The 19,739-nt window shown below is 39.2% G+C and overlaps 1 protein-coding gene across 7 annotated transcripts in view; it reads right to left on the bottom strand.

Annotated features, from left to right (window-relative positions):
- Positions 1-19,739, bottom strand: part of MEIS2 (Meis homeobox 2) — a gene marked incomplete at its 5' end in the record, with an annotated part of 173,778 nt that overhangs the window by 132,182 nt on the left and 21,857 nt on the right. The window lies entirely within an intron of this gene.

The following is a 19,739-nucleotide window of genomic DNA, read 5'->3' on the forward strand; positions in this document are numbered from 1 at the left end:
AACAAAATAGAAGGGAAGGCCATAGCCTTCACCTCTCTCTTTACCCAAATTTTCCCATAGGATGCTTTAGACCTGCTTTAAGTGATCAAAAGAAGTGACAGAGCAACGCATCGTTTCATTAGAGACATGGGGAAAGCATTTGACAAAAGTTTCCATTAATTTGACATAGAAAATAAGGAAGCATAAAAATAGCAAAACCACAGGGCACTGACTTGTTATAACACTATTTGACTAAAAGTTCACAACACAAAAGTAAAAGGCACAGACCCCCACTCTGACACCTGATGCTTTGCTTTTCTGTTCATAAGCCTGTAATCTCATTTCAAGTCTTCTGTTGTAGCAGAAAGTGTTGGAAAAGACAAATATGCAGTGCCTACAAAGTCTTCCCAGACTGGTTTGTGTCCCTGAACTCTTCCTAGGAAAGGACCTCACAAGTTGGGGTCCAGAGAACTTCTGCCACCCTACTACCTGCTTGAGAAAAGATAGGGTTGGCTGTATATAGGGATACCAGACAAAAAAAATGGCAAGTCAGGAGACTTCCCTTCATTCAGATGGGTAAAACTAAGTTTCCCACTGGACAGGCTGTTCACCTAGCCAGTTAGAGAATGTATGACATGTATGCCATGAGATCAAATCTAAGCCCCACCAATCAAGTAGCAGTCCGGGCTAAACATGCTGATGCAGCACATTTCCAGATCTTGATCACACTAGGCAGGGGACTCATTCTTCTCAGTGATAAAGTCACTGAATGCACTCTTGAGGAGATAAAAAATTAAGAACTGGCTGACTTTGCACCATTTGAGTGAGGTATTCGCCGCTGACCCAGAACAACAGAATTGTCATGTTCCGACACCAGCTAGGAATCACCATAGGCATGGTCCTCTCTGACTCCTTACTGCAAGGCTGTTCACAGGAATCATTTCTCAGCTGGTTAGTGGCATCAATCCGCAAATTACAGTGTTTAAATGCATTATGCATTAGAAGAAACGTCACACAGTCCCTCCATCCCTCTCCTTCTCCCCCTCCTCTCAAAAACTCTGTGAAATGATGCCAATGAGAGGGCTTGGTAGTCAAAAAAAAGCAAATAGGATTACAACAATTAAGATTCGTCTCAAAAACATTCACCTCCTTTTGCAATCTTATAGTTAAAATATTTTTACCTCTGTTCTACTACGCCAGATTTTAAAACTTTGCAGAGATTTATGCAGCAGCTAAGAACTGACATGCTAATAGTGTTGGAGCATTGTCTAACACAAGATACTCTGTTCCCTTTTCTGTTACTGGCTCAGAAAGCGACTTTCAGCAAACTTCAGGGATAAGGATTTTCAGAAGTGCTCAAATGAGCAAGGAACACAGCTTTCAGCGAAAACTGCTGTGGAAGTAATACACAATATTCCTTTTGTTAGTAATTGGTGGTGGCTCTTAGATAAATGAATATTCTGTTTTATTACTTTTAAAGATAAACATGTCAATGCACTCCCACACTCATTTGAGCTTTTTTTTTTTTAAGTCTGAGTATGATTATTTTTTTTTACTAATTCTTCATCTTTAAATGTGTATCTTAGAGAACATGCTTTCTTTACATCCTGAAATACTCCGTTAGAAGGCAGGTTCTCAGACATAAGTACTTGTGATCAAAATAGATACACAAGGACATCTTATTTCTTTTCTCCTTCAGCTAAATAGCAGTATTTCCATTCACGTTACTACGAGCAAAAGCAAGTCTTAGTGCTGCAGCTTCAGTAAAGAGACCACACAGGTTTTTGTATCCGTGGCTGACCAAAATGGTGAAGCACGAACAGTATTGTCATCCAGGCTTTACTCATCCCTGGTTCCTGTGCCACACGTGGGAATTTGTTGTGAGAGACCGAGTGGAAAAACTAAGATTTGGCATTTCCCATTTCTACCTCCGATGAACTCAATGACAAACCAGTCTCTGGACCTCACTCTTCACCTGCCACACACACTGTGTTTGTTGGGACGGGTGGCACCCACAGAGCGAGCTCCCGCTCCCCAGGGAGGAGGAGAAGTGCTCGGAGGGACCGGGACCTGCCTCTGCTGCCCTGCTGCTCGCAGCAAGGGCACTGACGCGCGCACCAGCCCTGCACATTTGGATGGAGTTAACTTCTCCCCGGCTCTCAGAGCACAGGAAAGAATTATCACGTGGAGTGCAGGTCTGGGGCCATTTTTCTGAAATAAGAAACGTCAGCGTTCGCAATCCATTTACAAAGCACTAACGAGGCCACCTTTTCAACTCCATTTATTTTTTACAAAATAGATTCGTCTGGACAACGGCAAGGCAAGAGAAGTTAAATCAAGGAGTCAAGCAGGCCAGCCTTTTCTCCTTGGCCAGTGCTGCTTGCTGGTACCCTTGGTGGCTTTTCCCCGAAAAAGGGGAAAGGTTCGGTAAAATAATGCAAGCCTGGGCCCTGCCCGTTGATGGTTCACAGATTGTACATCTTTAGCAGCACCACCTCACCTATTACGGTGGAATTAGTTGACAATACTACTAGTTGTACAAAAAAATAAACTAATTGGTCCCTGAGGATCGCAAGGTGCTTTGGAAGTCTTTTTAACAAAAAGAAAAAAAAAAAAAACCAAAACCTGTCTCCCATAGTGATTCGCCAGCCTTCCTATACTCTATCCAGCACATTGGGACTTCTAAATTACATACTATAATTGACATCAAATATCTGTCCCATCAGTGAATATCTTTATTAGCATCAAAATCACTCACAACTAGTGTTCCTCAATGTTATTAAACAGAACTTGTTCTAGGTGTTGCCTTACTAATTAGTCAGGATGAGCCCGAGGAAGAAAATCTGGGTCATGTTAAATTAATTGGAATGAGCATGAAAATTAGCAGAGCAAACTGCATCAATTTTCTATAGAGAGCCTTTCTTCATGTTGAGAATAAAAATGGATATTATGAGGCATTAACCAAACTGCCTTCTGTGACTGCCAAGAGGTGTGTTACAGTAGCCCAAAAATATCATGCTCACAGATTTTCAGAAGTTAATGAGACATTTCCAGGAATGGTAAATACATGGTATTAAAATGGGTGTGCCTCTTATGGGAAAATGCCAAGTCATTTCATGTTTATTCAGGCATAACAAGCTCCTCAAAATGAGCATAATTTAAGAGGTGAATAGTGCAAAGAGGGCTAACATTCAACTAATTTTCCTTAAGAAAGAAAAGATTAAATTGAACAAAAAATGAATTAAGAGGTTTACAAATCAACAAGTCAACCATCAGATTGCAGCCTCTGCTCAGTATATTCTCATCAGCCCCTGCCATGAAGTTTTCAAAAAATGTCCCGAAGGCAGGGAACAAAGCGAGCAGAACTGATTACAGCCACACTCACCGCCTTGCTGTCTAAACTCTGTTTGGCTTCCTAATGAGCTCACTAAAAACCTAATTCATCTCCCATAACCCTTCTCAGCCCTCCTTGAAATTCACCATTATGGAAATTACAGATGAAACATTTACAGGCTGTGTTCAAATTACTGCTTCTTCAACAGGCAGGTCCCTGACCCTCACAATGAACACAATAGAGGTATGTCCGGCATGAAACCACTCGAGCCGCAGCCTATAGAATAAAGAGGCTCAGGAAGGTTAAGACTTTTTCTCATGGTGACAATGATTTCCACATTAATGCTTTCGGTTCCATGAATATGGGAATTTTGTGGGTTTGACAGTATATCAAATACAAATTGTAATTCAGAAGGGGAGAAATGAGTTGTACTGATGACAAATAGCTGAAATAGGCTAATGTGAATTCCCAGCCTGTTCATGAGGAAACTCCCTCAGTTCCTCATTACATGAAGTCAAAATGATCCTCACGGCACCTAGCCTGTAACTGGAAGATTACTGAATTGATGGATCCTTAGTTTAAAATGCAGCTGTTTTATTCTGCTTTAGTAATTAATTCTTTTTCCAATACCATATTGATTAAGCGTAGACCCTGATAAAGTTCAAACTGAGAAGAATCTCTAGTGGCTTCCCTAGTCGCTCCAGAGACTCAATGAAAACTTCCTACAATTCCACCTGCCTCCTCAGAGTGCTGATCCAATGAACAGAACAGGTTTTTTCTCATAAATTAGTTAGGCCATGTGGAGCTGTATTAGCTGATCGTTGCTTTTGTCTCTCTACTTGCTGACTTGCTTTTCACTTTTGCTGTCCTTTGTGCTGTCACACACAAAGTCGGAGTGCAGCTGCCACGCTGAACCCAAACCAAGGTAAAGAACAATTCGTACAAACTACTTTTTTTTTTTTCCCCCCCACTTTATACAGCTGCAACTCCCCGAGCAGCGCTGCACTCAATAAGGCCTCCTGGGATCCAACTAGCAGAGAAATCTGTGCTGAAGCATGCAGTTGTTCTGTGGGACTAAAGGGTGTTTGGGGAGGGGGGGAAGAGTAATCTGTTTTCTTCAAAACGTCTTGCTCCATCTTTTGGAATAGAATATTTGCTGCTTTGTTTTTAGCAGCCAAAGATCCTTATATTATAGGTTTTTTACTTAAAAACAAAAAAACCCAACCAAACCAACAAAGAAGCCCAAACCACACACCTAAAACATTAGAGCCACTTGAGACAAGAAATCACCACTTCACCTATAACAAGTGGGACGTTGGGTCCTTGTTGACTAAGGGGCAGCCAGTGGCCGTCCGTGAATGACCACTGCAAACACAGCAGCATATTACAAGAAGCAGCAAACACCAACACGATGCTGCTTTTCAGAGTCACCTGTACTGGAAAATCCAGGCTTGTGAATTAAAAAAAAAAGCATGATAACAGAAAGTTTCTCAGGTTACAGACAGTACAATGGATTTTGTTTCCTATGAAAATCATAAATACATTGGTCTGAAAACATTCCCAGCACTTTATTATTTCTTCCCCAACCTACCCCAGCCCTTCTCCTCCTCCTTCCCTTTCCCACCACCTGAAAAAGAAACAGCTGATGCTTTCTGTGCCTGCACACTACAGTTGAAACTTGAACCTGGGTATCTGAAGGATAACGTGCTGTATATACTGGTTTCCACAACACTGGTAACAAGTGATCTACAGAAGTAAGTGATCTGAGGGAGTGGCAAGTACATCAGACATTAGCAATCCTTGTTCAGGTGACTTATTAACTAATAAGACTACTTAAAGGCTAAGGATCTCATTCTAATTTCATACTGTGTGAGGCCCTTGACTTAACCTCCGCCATCCCACCGAGGAGAAAGCAAGCTGGCTTTTCACACCTCTTTGGGAGAATCTGCTCAGTTCTGGCTCAGCCGATCTGTATCTGAAGAGCTACGTAAGCAGGCGGGTGCAAGGACAGCGGTGGGCAGCCTCCGTGCGTGGTGGGCCAGGACAGATAGCGGCATTCCCCACCTTCAGAGCATTCTTCCTTAGGGCGAAAGGTCACCCTTCACACATGTCTCCAGCAGACACTCGGTTGTCAAAAGGTTGCATCGTGCGACGCATGCAGTCACTGCTAACAATGCACTGTTCTCGTCCAGATACGTAAACACGTTGCACTTCTAAATAATTTCCTTGTTAAGGACAACGTGTTCCCCCCCCGAGTTTTGTTCAGTTGTCAAAAAAGTATAAGGAACATCGAGGGAAAAAACCCCACAAGTCTGACACCCCCCCCCCCCCCTTCATGGCTTAAATATTCTATTTTCCTTTTCTGTCAGGCTACTTAGCGCAAGAAGATTCTTCTGGTTTATTCTCAAAAGAGAGAAATAAAACCACCATATCCCAAAATGTCTAACAGTAAAGCATACAGTTTGGAGGCAAAAAGCAGCGCACATTTGGCAAAATAGAAGATAGTAAGCAATTTGTCAGAAAAGTTACACAGCCAGAAAAATTCAATGAAGAAAATTTTGTTTGGCTTAATATAGCCTGTTTTAATTTCTTCCGTTTAAAAGTAACAGACAAACACGCACCCTGTACGTTTTGCAAATGCAAAAAGGAGAAGTTATGTGTGTTCATATATTATGAATTCAGGTGTGCCTGGTGCAGAAAGTTTTTTCTCCAGGAGCACTTAAAAAATAACAGGTCCTGGCTGCTACAGTAGCTCAGCTTTCTAGTTTCCAGTGCCTCCAGATGAATAATATAACAAAGATTTCTTCTTTGTTGGGGACAGTTACTCTAAAGCAGCTTGAAGGTATCACACACAATACAAAACAAGTTGTTTCGTTCTAGAATTGATTCAAGCAAGCTTATCAGGATTGTTATCTGTTTATAAATTATATATTTAAGAGTAAAGACAGACAGACGTGGCTGGAGTGTTACACATGGGAAAATATGATTAGACATATTCCAAATTACTCAACCCAATCCCAAGCAACAGAATCCTAAGGACACTGGGAATTTCTACAAGAATTAAACATTATATGTTCTAAAAAAGCTCAATTAAATACCCCTTAGAAACCAAGTGGAGATTCTTTCAGATCTGCCTGCAATACGTAATCCTCCCAAACGCAGAACGTTTGCCTCTCCAAGCATCCCTTTTCTGCTCATTTCTTTAGCCACTGAACCTACAGAAAGCACACTTATAAAAAAAAAAAAGAAAAAAAGTCTTCAGTGCTTTCATGTCTTGTATTTCATACACTTGGCCATCTTGAATTAATAGGAGTCACAGAAGATACACATTCTTAAAAACGGCTGCAGCTTCATTGGTCTAATCTATGAACTTTAAAGACCTTCATTTTATGAGCTTTCCTCAGGGTAGGTATTTCAGTGTTCTAAAAACAGGGTTATGGACTGTTAAGTTAAGCACATGTTCTGCATCAACATTTTAGTTTCAGCAGGTTATCTGGTGCCAAGTTTGCCCGTTAGTATCATCAATCCCGAAATATGTGCTTGTTTGTTTTAACAGGTGTTTTGAGAACAGCACAGGAGAGGAGAAAAGCACTGTTAATATGTTCATTTAGTATCTACCCTTAATTCTGAAAATCCACTTACTCTTCCCCCCCAAAATCTGTCAAAACTTCACCTCAGGTGTTTAAGATGCAAAGAGTTGGAGTTGAAAAGGAATGCAATGAGTATTTCTATTATTTTGTCAGTCTGATGATTTGTCCACTCATTTCTATTGTACATTATTTCTCATCTAGTAATCACAGACCTGGGTTTACATGTGGTATGACCCACCTGCTTACAGAAAACTACTATTTATTGGGCAACTGATGCCAACTGTAGAAGAAAAAAAAATTAAGGCCGAAGCAAAAATCCCGATACCCCTTAGATAACAAAACACAACCAGGGACTTTCACTCGGTCTGTTCGTCTGAAGACCATTTGTTAGCGTTTGCATCAGAGGATGTACAGGGAGAAGAAATGAAAACAATCTAAAACCAAAATTGGCTTACCCACATCAGTCGATCTGCAGAACCAAAATAATAGTTTGCTCTTAAAAATGAATACCAGCGAAACATAACAATACGTTTTACACGCACACACACTGCTGTCACGTTTGTGGGTCAGTTGAGACGGTGCATCACAATTTTCACAAAATCCACACGCACAGATACACACTTCTTGCAGGTGTTATCTTAGACTTGCTCTACTGAGAAGCAAAGTGAATCCCCGCAGCGACGTTTGAAGGTTTAAAAGCTCCATTTTTTGTTTCTAAATGCCTATGAAAACATTGCCTGTGCTCAGAGGCCTTTTAAAACAAAACCAAAGCTTTTAAAGCTTCAAAAGCGGTCATGGGAATTTGCTCATCAGGAGGGAATCCTAAATGAAGGCCAAGATTCAGTGGATTCCCCTGGACGTGACAAAAGCCATAGACTGTCTGCAGATCTACCGTTTCTTATAACAGATGTGGGCTGATTCAAGCAAGACCGGACAAAGCTTTGTCCATCCCCTACATTTTACAAAATTTACTTTTAAAAGGTATAATCCTCCCCAGTTATGTCCTGCTATTCTCTGCCATACTATTAGAAAAACCAAGAACAATAACAAAATAAACCCCACCTTCATGCATACTTGATGTAACTAAGAGAAAGACCACTCTCCAAAGTCATCAACTTAAAAAAAAAAAAAAAAGGAGGGGGGCTTAGCTCAGAACTTCTATTGTTATAACCTCAAATATATACAAGACAGGAAGGAAACCAACTGACGGTTGCTTTTTAATGTATGAGAGATGATTTACAGAAGGAAATATTCTAATGTTATGTTTCAAAGTAGTTTAGGCTTTTAAAACTTATTTTTTTTAAATGTCAATGTTTTCTACCTATAGCAGTCTAAAAATAAGGTAAGAAGTTCCTAACAAGTTGTTTAAAGGACTGTTATAAAGAGACAGCAAGAAAGTAACGTTTGAGTAGATCAAGGCTGCCAAATTCGTTATTTAAAGAATAATAAGCCTGGTGTAAATGAAATCTTTCTTCTGAAAGTGTTAGATATAGCTTTTACTCAGTTTTAAGGTGAAGCATACAAGTTAAAAAAAATAAATCTATGGTTTCACCTAAACTTCACATACACCTAGGCAACATTCCTGCCTACCATGTCACTGACAGTCTCTCTTTTCCTTCGGATGCAGTCATCTCATTTCATTCACACAAGTTACACCTCGCTCCCATGAAATAAGACAGACGACTCAGAAACAGCTAATCAGCGTGGAGAAGGCATAAGGGCAGCGGGCGTTATAGGGGTTTCTGTTCAGAAGCAATACCCTTCTCAAATGATCTAAAATAAAAAATGAGTCATGCTATAACAAGCAGGTGTTTGATGGAAGGTTGGAACAGAAGACCGATAAATGGCTCCTCCACTGGACATCTGGCCATGCATGGGTGTATCCTGCTCATCACAGCCGCAGTTTAAACCAGGACCCTTATGTCCAAGAGTACTACAGTGGCAAGCAAAACGAGTTCAAGTGAATTATTCTAGGGTTTGGCTCAGCTGGAGGGTGTTCTTTGCATAGTTTACAAATTATGCGCTAGACGAGTTCTCAGTCTCTTAAGAACAACTGAACCTTACAAGGAAATTCTCTAAGGAAGCATGTAAAATGTTTATATGTGAATAAACTAGGAAAAAAAAATATATATACACACATCCCTACTAAGAACATTAGCAGCTCCTCTGAGCTCATGTAAGGCAGTCATAGAAAATAACATGAGAAAAACTCAAATCTATATTCTCTGATTACATAAAGACAAATTTTATAGAGATAAGGATTTTTTTGCTGCATAGGCACACCAAGATTGAATCAATTCTGTTTTCAAATATAAAGACTGTGCTCCCATCAACTCCCACTAAAGTCAGAATTTGACCTATTTTGTACTTTACATTCACATCAATAAAGTTGGTAAGAACGCAGAAAATTGCTTTAGAAATATGTAAAATTCTTCACTAGTTCTAAAATAAAAGGACAGCTTATTTCTTTTAAACAAACCAGATTGATAGCCATTTGGAAGAGCTTAAAGGAGGGTTAATTGGCATACAGCAAATCTGAATTCTGACAGCATGGACTTCTAGCTAAAATGATATTCTCTTTGGTGGTCCTAGGACTGTAGGATTAGTTTACAAGAAAGCAGAGAGCGGATTGAAACCAAACCCTAAATGTCACTGATGAATTACCAGATTAGAAAGGTCTGACTATATGAAACATATTCCTGACCAAATTCAGGTTCAGAAGATAAAACAAAACAACAAAAAAGAGGTAAATTTGTAGTTGAGCCTGAGTTATAGATCAATAGAATGAGTGAAAGATCTTAAAAAAAAAAAAAAAGCTTAAAAAAAAAAAAATCAGTAAAGCCCTTCTTTCATAAAACCTTGCTCATAGAACTTTATGCCAAACTAGGCTCAAAGCTGGGAATATGAACTGCTAATAAGATCTAACTCAGGGAAATGATTAAGATAACCAATTCACAGCTAAATGAAACTGTTTCATCTATTATTGCAGATATGCACTTCCAAAGATTTTATAGAAATGGATAATGTAGGATGACTGTCATTACACCGAGACAGAAAAAACCAACAAACAGGAAGAAGAAAATGGGCAAATACACGGTGGTTAGCTATCAACTATGTCTAACTCAAGTCACTAAGTAAGTTTACGAACTTTAGGGAAATTAAGATATGGTCCCTTCAACACACTGAAAGAAAACAGGAAAATCGATAAGTAAATTAAATCTAAGAAACATTCAACACTAATAAGATACGTTATGTCTTTTTTAACTGGAAAACGGCATTTTTACTTCTCCCTTGGACTGAACTATGAGTATTGCAGTCCTCTTTCTCTTTTTAAATTATTGCACGTGAAGAGGGCAAAAAACCCAAAATTGTAAGTCAGTTGAGACACTAACACACATCAGCCTATACCTGTTTCCCTAAAATGAAAGGCTTCTATATGCATTAAGCATTTTGGTAACCTCTAAATCAAAATTTAATTTTGTAATACTTTAAACTTATGGAATCTACCATTTTATACAAAATAGATAAAACACTGTTGAAGAAAAATAAGACTATTGAAACAAAACATTAAGTCCAATGCTTCTCCTCTAGAAAGATGTCTAAATTTACCACACCAAAAAAAAAAAAAAGTTATGAACGAGGAATATTTTCTTGCTTAACTACACTTTCACATAGTGACAGATGTTTTGCACAAAATGTATTAGGTATCTGAATACACAAAATGAATCTTAAGTGCATGGACTCAGAAGCACATTAGATCTAATCAAAGTCAAATAAGTTAAAACAAACAAAAAACCTACTAGCTTTCTTTTTAAGGAAAATATTTCTAGTTTAGGGCTAGAAGGAGAGTATCAACTGAAAACATAATTAGGAAGTTTTCCTTTTAGTAGTTTTTGAGAAGGAACTTGTAGTATTCCTATGTGTTACATAGCTGAAATGCTGAAGAGAACACAGTTCCTAGAATGACCTTCAGCTGGATTATTCACATTTGTATGAACTATCTGCTTCCTTATAATTGGTCTTTCAGCATTCAAACAAAAACCCTACAAAGGCTGAAGTGGTCAATACTAACCTTACCGTGGGCCTCTATTTCAACAACAGGACTTGCAATATGCAGAGTTAAGCCATGTATAACTCTGAGAGACTGAGGTCCTACTTTGGTTGTTGCAGGCACTTCTGAAAATGGAAGGTCTATGCTGATCTTTAACAAGTGGCAAATTATCATTTGGACTTCAGTTTAACGCTGAGAAATAAAAATAAAAGGCAGTAATGAAGAAATAATAAAAAGGTGACAGCCTTTTGACTGTAGAGAAGACATGAGACTTTAATAATTTTCTAAAGGGAATGGACTGACAGTAAAAGTTACACTCATTGGCTTTTACATGTTCTGTGGAGTGAGTATTTTTTCATTCAAAACAGCTTGCTTTGCAATCTGATAGCACAGAAATACAAAAAAGAATAATTTCCTGACATAAAAACTGTCACCCTCCCTTTTTACTTTTCACACGAAATGTCTTGATATAAAACGTTAGAAGACCAAAACAATGCTGGGGCATGAGGTGAACACACAGCATACATGGCTGTTTTAAACTACTGAATTAGGTATCCAGCTGAATGGGAGTCCAGGAACACCAAGCAATGTAATCAAGTCACAATTTCTGTTCTCTCAGTGAAGCGCTTGGGAGCACTGTTTGAGCACCAGGACCTCAGTGTGTTAGGTACTGTACAAATAAAGCAGAAGGACAACCCCTCTCCCTTTTTTTTTTTTTTTACTGGCAGAAGCCCAGTGTAGCTCCATTGATTTCAGATGTATTAGCAAGGAAGGGCCTGATCCAAAGCTCAGTGAAGTCAACCAAAATCTTTCTGTTGATTTAACAGGCTTTGGATTAGTCCCTAAATAAGAACAGATTTTGGCTCAGCTAAAGGATTTCACTTAAGCCCTCTGCTTGTTCAAGCATCTAGTAGGAGCTAAGAGAACACTGCGGTCCTACTGAGTAGGAGGCTGTGTTCATCCCAAACTATCCCCTTTAACAGATGTACAGGGTCAGGAGTCCCACGAAACAGAGAACCGTCAGTAAGTGGTAAATCCGAGGTGGGAGGAATTAGGAAGGAAGCTCCAGGCTGAAAAATTCTGATTTGTGCTATTTAAGCGATGTTCTGTCCTCTTTAGGCAGGAGTGTAAAATTAGACGGGGAGTTCATGCGAATTTCCAAATTTTACGCTCGTAAATAATTTAAAACCTTAGCACCAAGTCCCGCAATAAAATTCTATGCATGTATTTGTCATATTCACTTCTGCTGGACGCTCTGCAACCAGAGGCTGCCTTAAATCTCAGTATGACCAACTTACAGCTGCATGTGGAGAGGCCCAAGGAAAGTTTAAACAAATGTAATTGCTTAAACAAGTGTAGCCACAATAAGCTGGTGGGCATAATGCAAGATTATAAGGAAAAGAGTGCTCTTTAGTTATTTAAGAATTAAATGCCAGGGTTGTAAAAAAATTTCATGGTACAAATCACATCTTAATAGAGAATTTGCTGAATTCCCTTCTCTCACTTTCATGGCTGCACCACCAATCCTTGTCAGTTGTAGTAAATGCTCTGTTTACACAAGAAAGTGGAAGATCCCAACCCTAGCCTGTGCATGAGGAATGTATAGTGCCAAGGGTGTACAAAGGTAACCATCCATAAAATAATTTGAGCTTTTTCCACAAGTTATGTGGCCGGCAGTCTAGGATAGCCCTCGGTGCAAGTTTGAGCATCTGGAGTTAGCGATGGACTTCAGCCTCAGAGCAGCTGGGAAGTCAGTGGAGCACAGGGAAAGCACTTTGTCTTGCTCTTTCCTGTGCTCGCTGCCCCAGCTGTAGGTAGCAGTAGGGGCACCAGAGCCATCGTGCCAGCTCTGCCACCAGATCATTCCCTGCGTTTGCTCCTTGCGCTGGGGTAAGGACGGCTTCACAAATAACCCAAACCCAGCCAAGCTTTGGGGCTGTCACTTTGGAGCTGCCCATATGTAACAGTAGGGAACGAAGAATCATTGACTCCCTCCAACTCCACACATACCTGCACGAGGTGAATTACTATATTGAGTACAATCAAACAGCAGCAATCAAATTCCTTAAAGGTAATTTTGAGTTTACTGCATAAGTTTACTCTCTCCAACAGATTTGAAGAAGTGTCAGTATTTCAAGAAAAAAAACAAACTGAAAGCACAAATTTGTTTTTCTCTGAAGCTTACTTTAACATTTAAAAACCACCAGAGGAAAAAAGTGATTCAAAACTTTCCTGGTACAAAAAAAAAAGCGCAGGTGTTTATTATTATTTTCCTTCTAAAATGTAAGGCATGATGAAGTTTTGTTCAGAAATATTAGGAAGTATTAGGCCCTTATGGCTGGTTTTTTGTAGATCCTACGTGTCTTAATGGCAGTAGTTTATATGGGAATTATAAAAAAAAAATTAATAGGCTTTTTTGTGTGTTTAAGATAAGAGTCAAGCTTCGCTTTCATTTATTTCAATGTGTTTGACCCAAATTTTGCATATCTGAAAGCAGCAGTGCCCCCGTTATTGCTAGTGATTCCACACAAGAAGAATCAGGATCTTAGGTGGATAGTGTCTTCCTCTTCTCTCCTGTGAGGAGGAAGAGCTGCTTTTAACCAATTCTCAGTCCCTTCCTTCAAACCTTCTCTGGACAGTCCACCACTGACCCATAAACAAAAGACAGACCTTTCATGAGTACTATAACTATGGTCAAGACACCTAGCTGGTGCATTTTAAAATGTTACCCTAAATTCTGTAGAAACCCAAGTTACTAAATCTGGATTGGTATGTTTATTATGACTAAAAGCAGTAAACAAGCAACAGTAAAATAGTTACATAAAATGTTATAAATTCTCCCCCCCCCCCGCAAAATGGATGCACTGTATTTCATAGTTAATGAAAAACCTCTAAATATGAAGCAGACTGTTGCTGATCCTGCTGCCCTAAGCCTTCATTCTCAGCCACCACCGCCTGTGTACCTGCAGAAAAATATTAGGCAGCAGAGCAGGGGGTATTCTAGATCTTCTCATGCCAGGATGAGGGGGAGAGGGCAAAATAAATCAATGTCCGTGTTTAAAAGAGAGAACTACTGATGCGCAAGGTCACTAAACATCACAACCTGTTCTGTAACTCTAGAGTGCTAAGGAAATCCTAGAGAAAAAACAAAAAAATCCCGCAATGCACTGCACAATCTTGTTCTAAGCCAACATTACCCTCGGATTCCCAAGACCTAAATGCGAACACAGAATCGAGTTTTCCTTAGTCTGTGTTTACTATGCTTGTTCCAGGGAGAGAAAAACCACAAAACAAACAAAAAGACACACTGAACAAGGAATACACATATATGGTGATACAACAATTTTTTAAACATTGGAAACATCACCTTAGACTTCTTATCTTTATGCAAATATCATTAAATAACTGGTGATGTGAACCCTGTCATCTTTTATTGCTCACGTCATAAGTCTTATTAATTAAAAACAATATGAAGTTAAAAGGTGAATGCAATAGCCTTGATCTTTTTCACCTTTTTTGAAAACAAAGGAAGTGTTAAAATAAGCAATACAATTTACAAACGCAATATATCCAGTGCTTCTTTTATGAAATTCAGGGAGGCCAATACAAGAACGCACTTGAATTTTCTACACAACCCTGCACTCCTGGAATATCAGAGCAGTCCACTGACAACGGATGACTTTCATAACATCCATGCAACAATCTAAATACCCTTGTGCCCATTATACAGATGGGGAAGAACACACGTCAGAGAGCACATGTAACTTACTCACACAAGGTCCTACTGGATTCGGTTCTGCAGTTAGTTGCTCTTCGGTAGTCGGCCATATCCTTACCTCATGCAACAAACTGAGGAGCTATAGACGGGCCACCAAGATAACATGTCTTCCCAGTGACCATACTTGTTATCTGGATCATGCCTGCAGCTAGCAGGGTAGTTAAGGTGGCCGTCACTGGTTTGTGGTATCATTCTAGCCTTATGACTATACCGCTTTCTTATCGCTCCCATAACACCAGAAAGTTGCAAGTCTAAGTTTCTACATGTGTTTTCACATGTACATTTTTATTCTTATAAACTTTTTAAAATAGTCATTTATGTCTTCCACTGTATGCAGAAAGACTTAGACAAGCCAGTCGAAACCACTGGTTAAAATGGTAAGCATTTATTTGAAGATGGTGTCTTAAGTATGTAGGCACTCATCTGATTTTAAAAATCCCCAGGTTAAAGACTTACATGTGGATGGGTTGATTTTTTGTGAATGAAAACCTGAGTGATACAATAGTTTAAGTGAAGGAAGAAGGAGGTAGAAAATAAGAGAAATTACTCACTTCAGCTTATAGAAAGCTTCCTGCAACCTCAGCTCCAACTTTAACAGCCTCTACTAAAGGAATCACACAAGTTTGAGAAAGAAGTATGTTTAGACCCCAGACCTGGGTTTACTATCACCCTGCAATGAGTTACTTAAATGAGAAGTAGTTTTATACATTAAACGCAACGTTTTACAGTAATTCAAAACCAGATCGGTTTGAAAATTCAGAACTACAAATAAATGCATCAAATCATGTTAAGAGCCAACTAAAGACGGCTGTCAGATTTCCTTCACCTGTCCTACTTCCCCGGATATAAAAGCTGCTCAGAAGCTGGAGTGGTTAGCACTCCTCTTCTCAGGCAAAGTAAAGACAATGAGACAAAAGGCCCAGTATTACAACGTGCAGTGCCATAATGCAGTGTTTGATGCTCTAGAGGGCCTTCAACAAGTACTGTACAGCCAAAAATCAATTGAAAATCAGCATGATAACAGAGCATGAGTTGCCCTGTAATAGCCTTAAGCCCCTCAAGGCTATGTGGGTCCCTTTCATCTGCCACGCTGCGCTGGCGCTGGGGGAGCCTGGCCTCCCGTCCCCGAGCACTCTGGACATGTCTCTGCCTTTTACCTACTGCTTTCACCTTGCGCAGTAAGGAGAGCTGACAGCCTCGGTGGATCTCTTAAGCTTTCGCAAGTGGAATTTGATTTTTCTTGGCATAGGTTTGCAGGCTTTTTTTTTTTTTTTCTCTTAAATAAATTTCTCCTCTAAGTAAACCTGCTGATTTTCGACTGTAAACATCCTCAACATGAAAAAGATCCTTCCAATCCCATGGCTGAATACACAGAGGCGATTCCTCTCTCGTATTTAACAAAGTACAACTCAAGAAGTAAAAGAGAAAGAAACACTGTTCAATTCTATGCAAAGAGTTATGTATGCAACAAAGTGGGCCTACAAATATTTCACTCATATGGTAAGTTTAATTTCAATATTTCTTTAATTACTTTCCAACAATGTCTGGTTTCTGTTGAATTTACGCTAGTACTTGGCATTTGGTGCAACCCCAAAAAGATAAGATACATATGTCCCCTATTCATAGACTTGGCATTTTTACCTTAACTCAGGCATTGAAGTGATTGGTTTGAAAAATTACCTTGCTGATTAGCTGGGTTTTCTGGTTAATATATAGCGTTAATCCTTAAATTCTGAATATGACATAAGGTATACAAATGTTCTGTCTGACTCAACGGCAACATATCACGGCTTAAGGAGGACATGTATGCTGATCTCTGTGAGCGAAGAAAGAGCTAATTGGGAGTTAGATTCAGTGTGATTATCAGCTTGTTTATGATAAGGGAGTACTCTTCTGAATAGCACTGTAAATTCATCCCTGATTGTGGTGTTAAACCACAGCTCATTCCCACCCCCCCCTCTTTTTTTTTTTTGTTTGGTTAGAAGGGGCTTTAAACTATTTTCAGCAGATGACAGTGTCATGCTTTGATTTTCTTCTGTCTTAAAAAATAAATCAGCCACATGAGCCTGATGTCAAATTTCACTTTCTAATAGGAGAAACGCACATTTTTAAGTGTTTACTATAAGAACACATTTGGGTAATTTTTCCCCATGTCATTATGAACATTAGACTGACCCAATTAATATGAAATGTTTTTATGCTGCTGGAACAGACCGTGTTACAGAAAGAGCCATTTGCACAACCTGTTCATGATTATGGGCCATAAGGACACAAAGATGGCATAGACATTTGTGGACCATCTGAATTCTTACAGGGGAAGGGGAAAGAGGGGAAAAAAAAAAAAAACTATGTTAGCTGACTGTTGTGGGTCATGTTTTTTAATCCAGAGTATTGGACATGTAACACAGCAACAAGAGCTGATCATTTTGTTTAATCACCTTTTGGATCTTTGCCAGATGGTCTCTATTGAGAGCGCTGCAAACAGAGAGAGACGAACTGCATCTAACATGCCACTAGAGCTTTCCCGTAAATGTCTGAGAACTGAATCCAACAAGAATTTAGTCTCAGAGCAGAAAGGGATACATTTAAAAACTATGTGCATTAACTATACTTTTCCCCATAGAATCCTCACTTGGCATGAATAATTTACCCTCTCTTATGCTAATGGGATCATGAAAGTATCCCCGTGTCTTTAGTGCCGCTATTCTCAGCTTTCAGTAATTACCCCACCCAGTGAAAATAACATGGCTTCTGCGGCCCACGAGTACCTGGCAATAGAAAGGCCACGGCTGGCGGAGGAGCGGTCCGGACGGACGCACGAGCCCCGGCAGCCTGAGGAGCGGGCTGAGGAACGTAAAGCCTTCCCCCGCCAACATTTCCGTCGCTGCTTAGGATCCAGGCGGAGGGAGCAGCTCCTGCAAGGGCCTTTTTCTTCTTCGCTCCAAGGGCAGCGTAGGAGATTCTAACGGACTGCCCGGGCACTCTAGCATTAAGCAATAGCCACGTTCCTTGGCTGTCAACGGTTAAAAGAAAGTCAGTGTGGGGGGTTTAAATTAGTGCCACCTTGTTAAACAAGAGGGAGAGAATTAAAAAGTCAATTAATGAGCGTCCTTCAGTATCTGACAATTTTATCAGCTACACAAAGGAAAACTCTGTAGTATTTCATTAACAAAAAGTTTTTAAAAACCTATTACAAAGAACCAGGCTTTGACCTCTGTCCATAGCACTCCATGCTAGGTAGTTCACTATGTAAAAATTATCAGGCTAAAACATCTGGGAAAGAAAGCTATGAAACAGCAGGGAACGTGGCTGGTTTATTGTTTATCTTTTGTTTATGAGGCAGTATTCAAGTTTAATTACTACTCTAAATTAAACTCTAACAGGCGTCAGGAGACATCCCTTTACACGACTAAGTTAAAAAAAAAAAATCCAGAGATTCCAACACTAGATCTTTCAAATAAGTTGGCATAGATAGGAAGAAATTAGTCAGTCTGTAACAACACAGGAAGATATTTAAGCGCTTGCTGCTGTATGTTTGAATGTGTTGCATTATGAAACCATTAATATTGTAACAAACATACAATTATAATTTAGCAAATGGGATGTTATCTAGCATTTGGAGGCAAATTGGGTTAGGCTGAGTAGGATCTGAGATGGAAAGAATGGCCTAAGGGGGAATCCTACCTTTTTCATTTTGAAATACAAATATATAAACATATATATATGCACTACACATACATATATTTAAAAACACCCAGAAACATGAAGTCAGAGGCAAACCTCTCAACAGTAACAATTTCTTAAGTAAAATTGTTTAGCTATTTTCTCTGAACATTCACATACAAAAGGCAGGAAAGAGTTCACCGTGTTTACCATAACAGTAAGTGACCAGTTTTAGATGAACTTAGCTGTAGGAAAAAATAAAAGTTGAAAGCAACTAGCAAAAGATTATTCCAGATGGCATCTGTCATATTGTATTTAGGGTTATTTTAAAGAGATTACTGCCACTGTGAAAACATTCCATTGACAGAGTTTTCCTAGGCTGCATTTGAAACCCCAGCACAACATACTTCAAATATGGAAGTAAATGTTTTCTAATGCATATATAGATTTTCTTCTATATCTAAATATAAAAACCTACGTGGATTAAAAGCTAAGAGTGAGGTGAGAATCTTAAACACAACTAAAATATTTTAAATCCCCCCCACCTCCTTCTAAGCTTTAATTTAATAGAAGGTGAGGAATCTGCAGTTGCCACCAGCCTGATTATTAGAAAACTATATAGTGAATCTTTGCTTCACTATGAAATTCTAATGCTATTTATTGAATAGTGGGTAGGGACATAAATGTTCCCTGACTCCAGCCATCAGACAAAAACTGCAGAAAGATGTATTTATTCACGCAATAGACGGAAAGAAAAGAAAAGATGGGAGGATACTAAAATGTGACTATATTTAGCTAAGCTGGTTCTGGCATCATTATGGTTAATGTGCATGTGGTGTGCAGTGTGAGCTCAGCAGTTACTGGGCCAACTGTCTCAGTATTTCTGGGAATTCTGCCTATTCACAGTGCAGGGATTGTTCAATTGCTGCAAAATGTACAAAATGAATTTTACAAAAATGAATTGTAAGGAAGGCCCCATTACAATGATTTTACAGCAAAGATGTCAACATCAATTTTTCTTTCATGCATAGCTAATGATTAAAACAGCATATTCCATTTGCCTAAGACAATTTATTTCATATTGGCACATCAAAATATTGAAATACAAAGTTATCTTTACTCTACCCTTATTATTCATTGCCGCTGAACCCACACCATTGTTCAAACCATGAAAAAATAAAGCAAACTTGGCAAGAGATACTTAAAACAAAGGCTCATCAATATTCTCCAATTTGTCAACATCTCAATTACAGCAATGGAAAAAATGTAAATTTCATGTGCTTTGAACACTAAGGGGTCTATTCTTCTGTCAGTGCACATGCGTAACTCCCATCACCATTAATG

Source organism: Phaethon aethereus, assembly GCF_964289735.1.
Source record: "Phaethon aethereus genome assembly, chromosome: 5".
NCBI classification, from domain to species: domain Eukaryota; kingdom Metazoa; phylum Chordata; class Aves; order Phaethontiformes; family Phaethontidae; genus Phaethon; species Phaethon aethereus.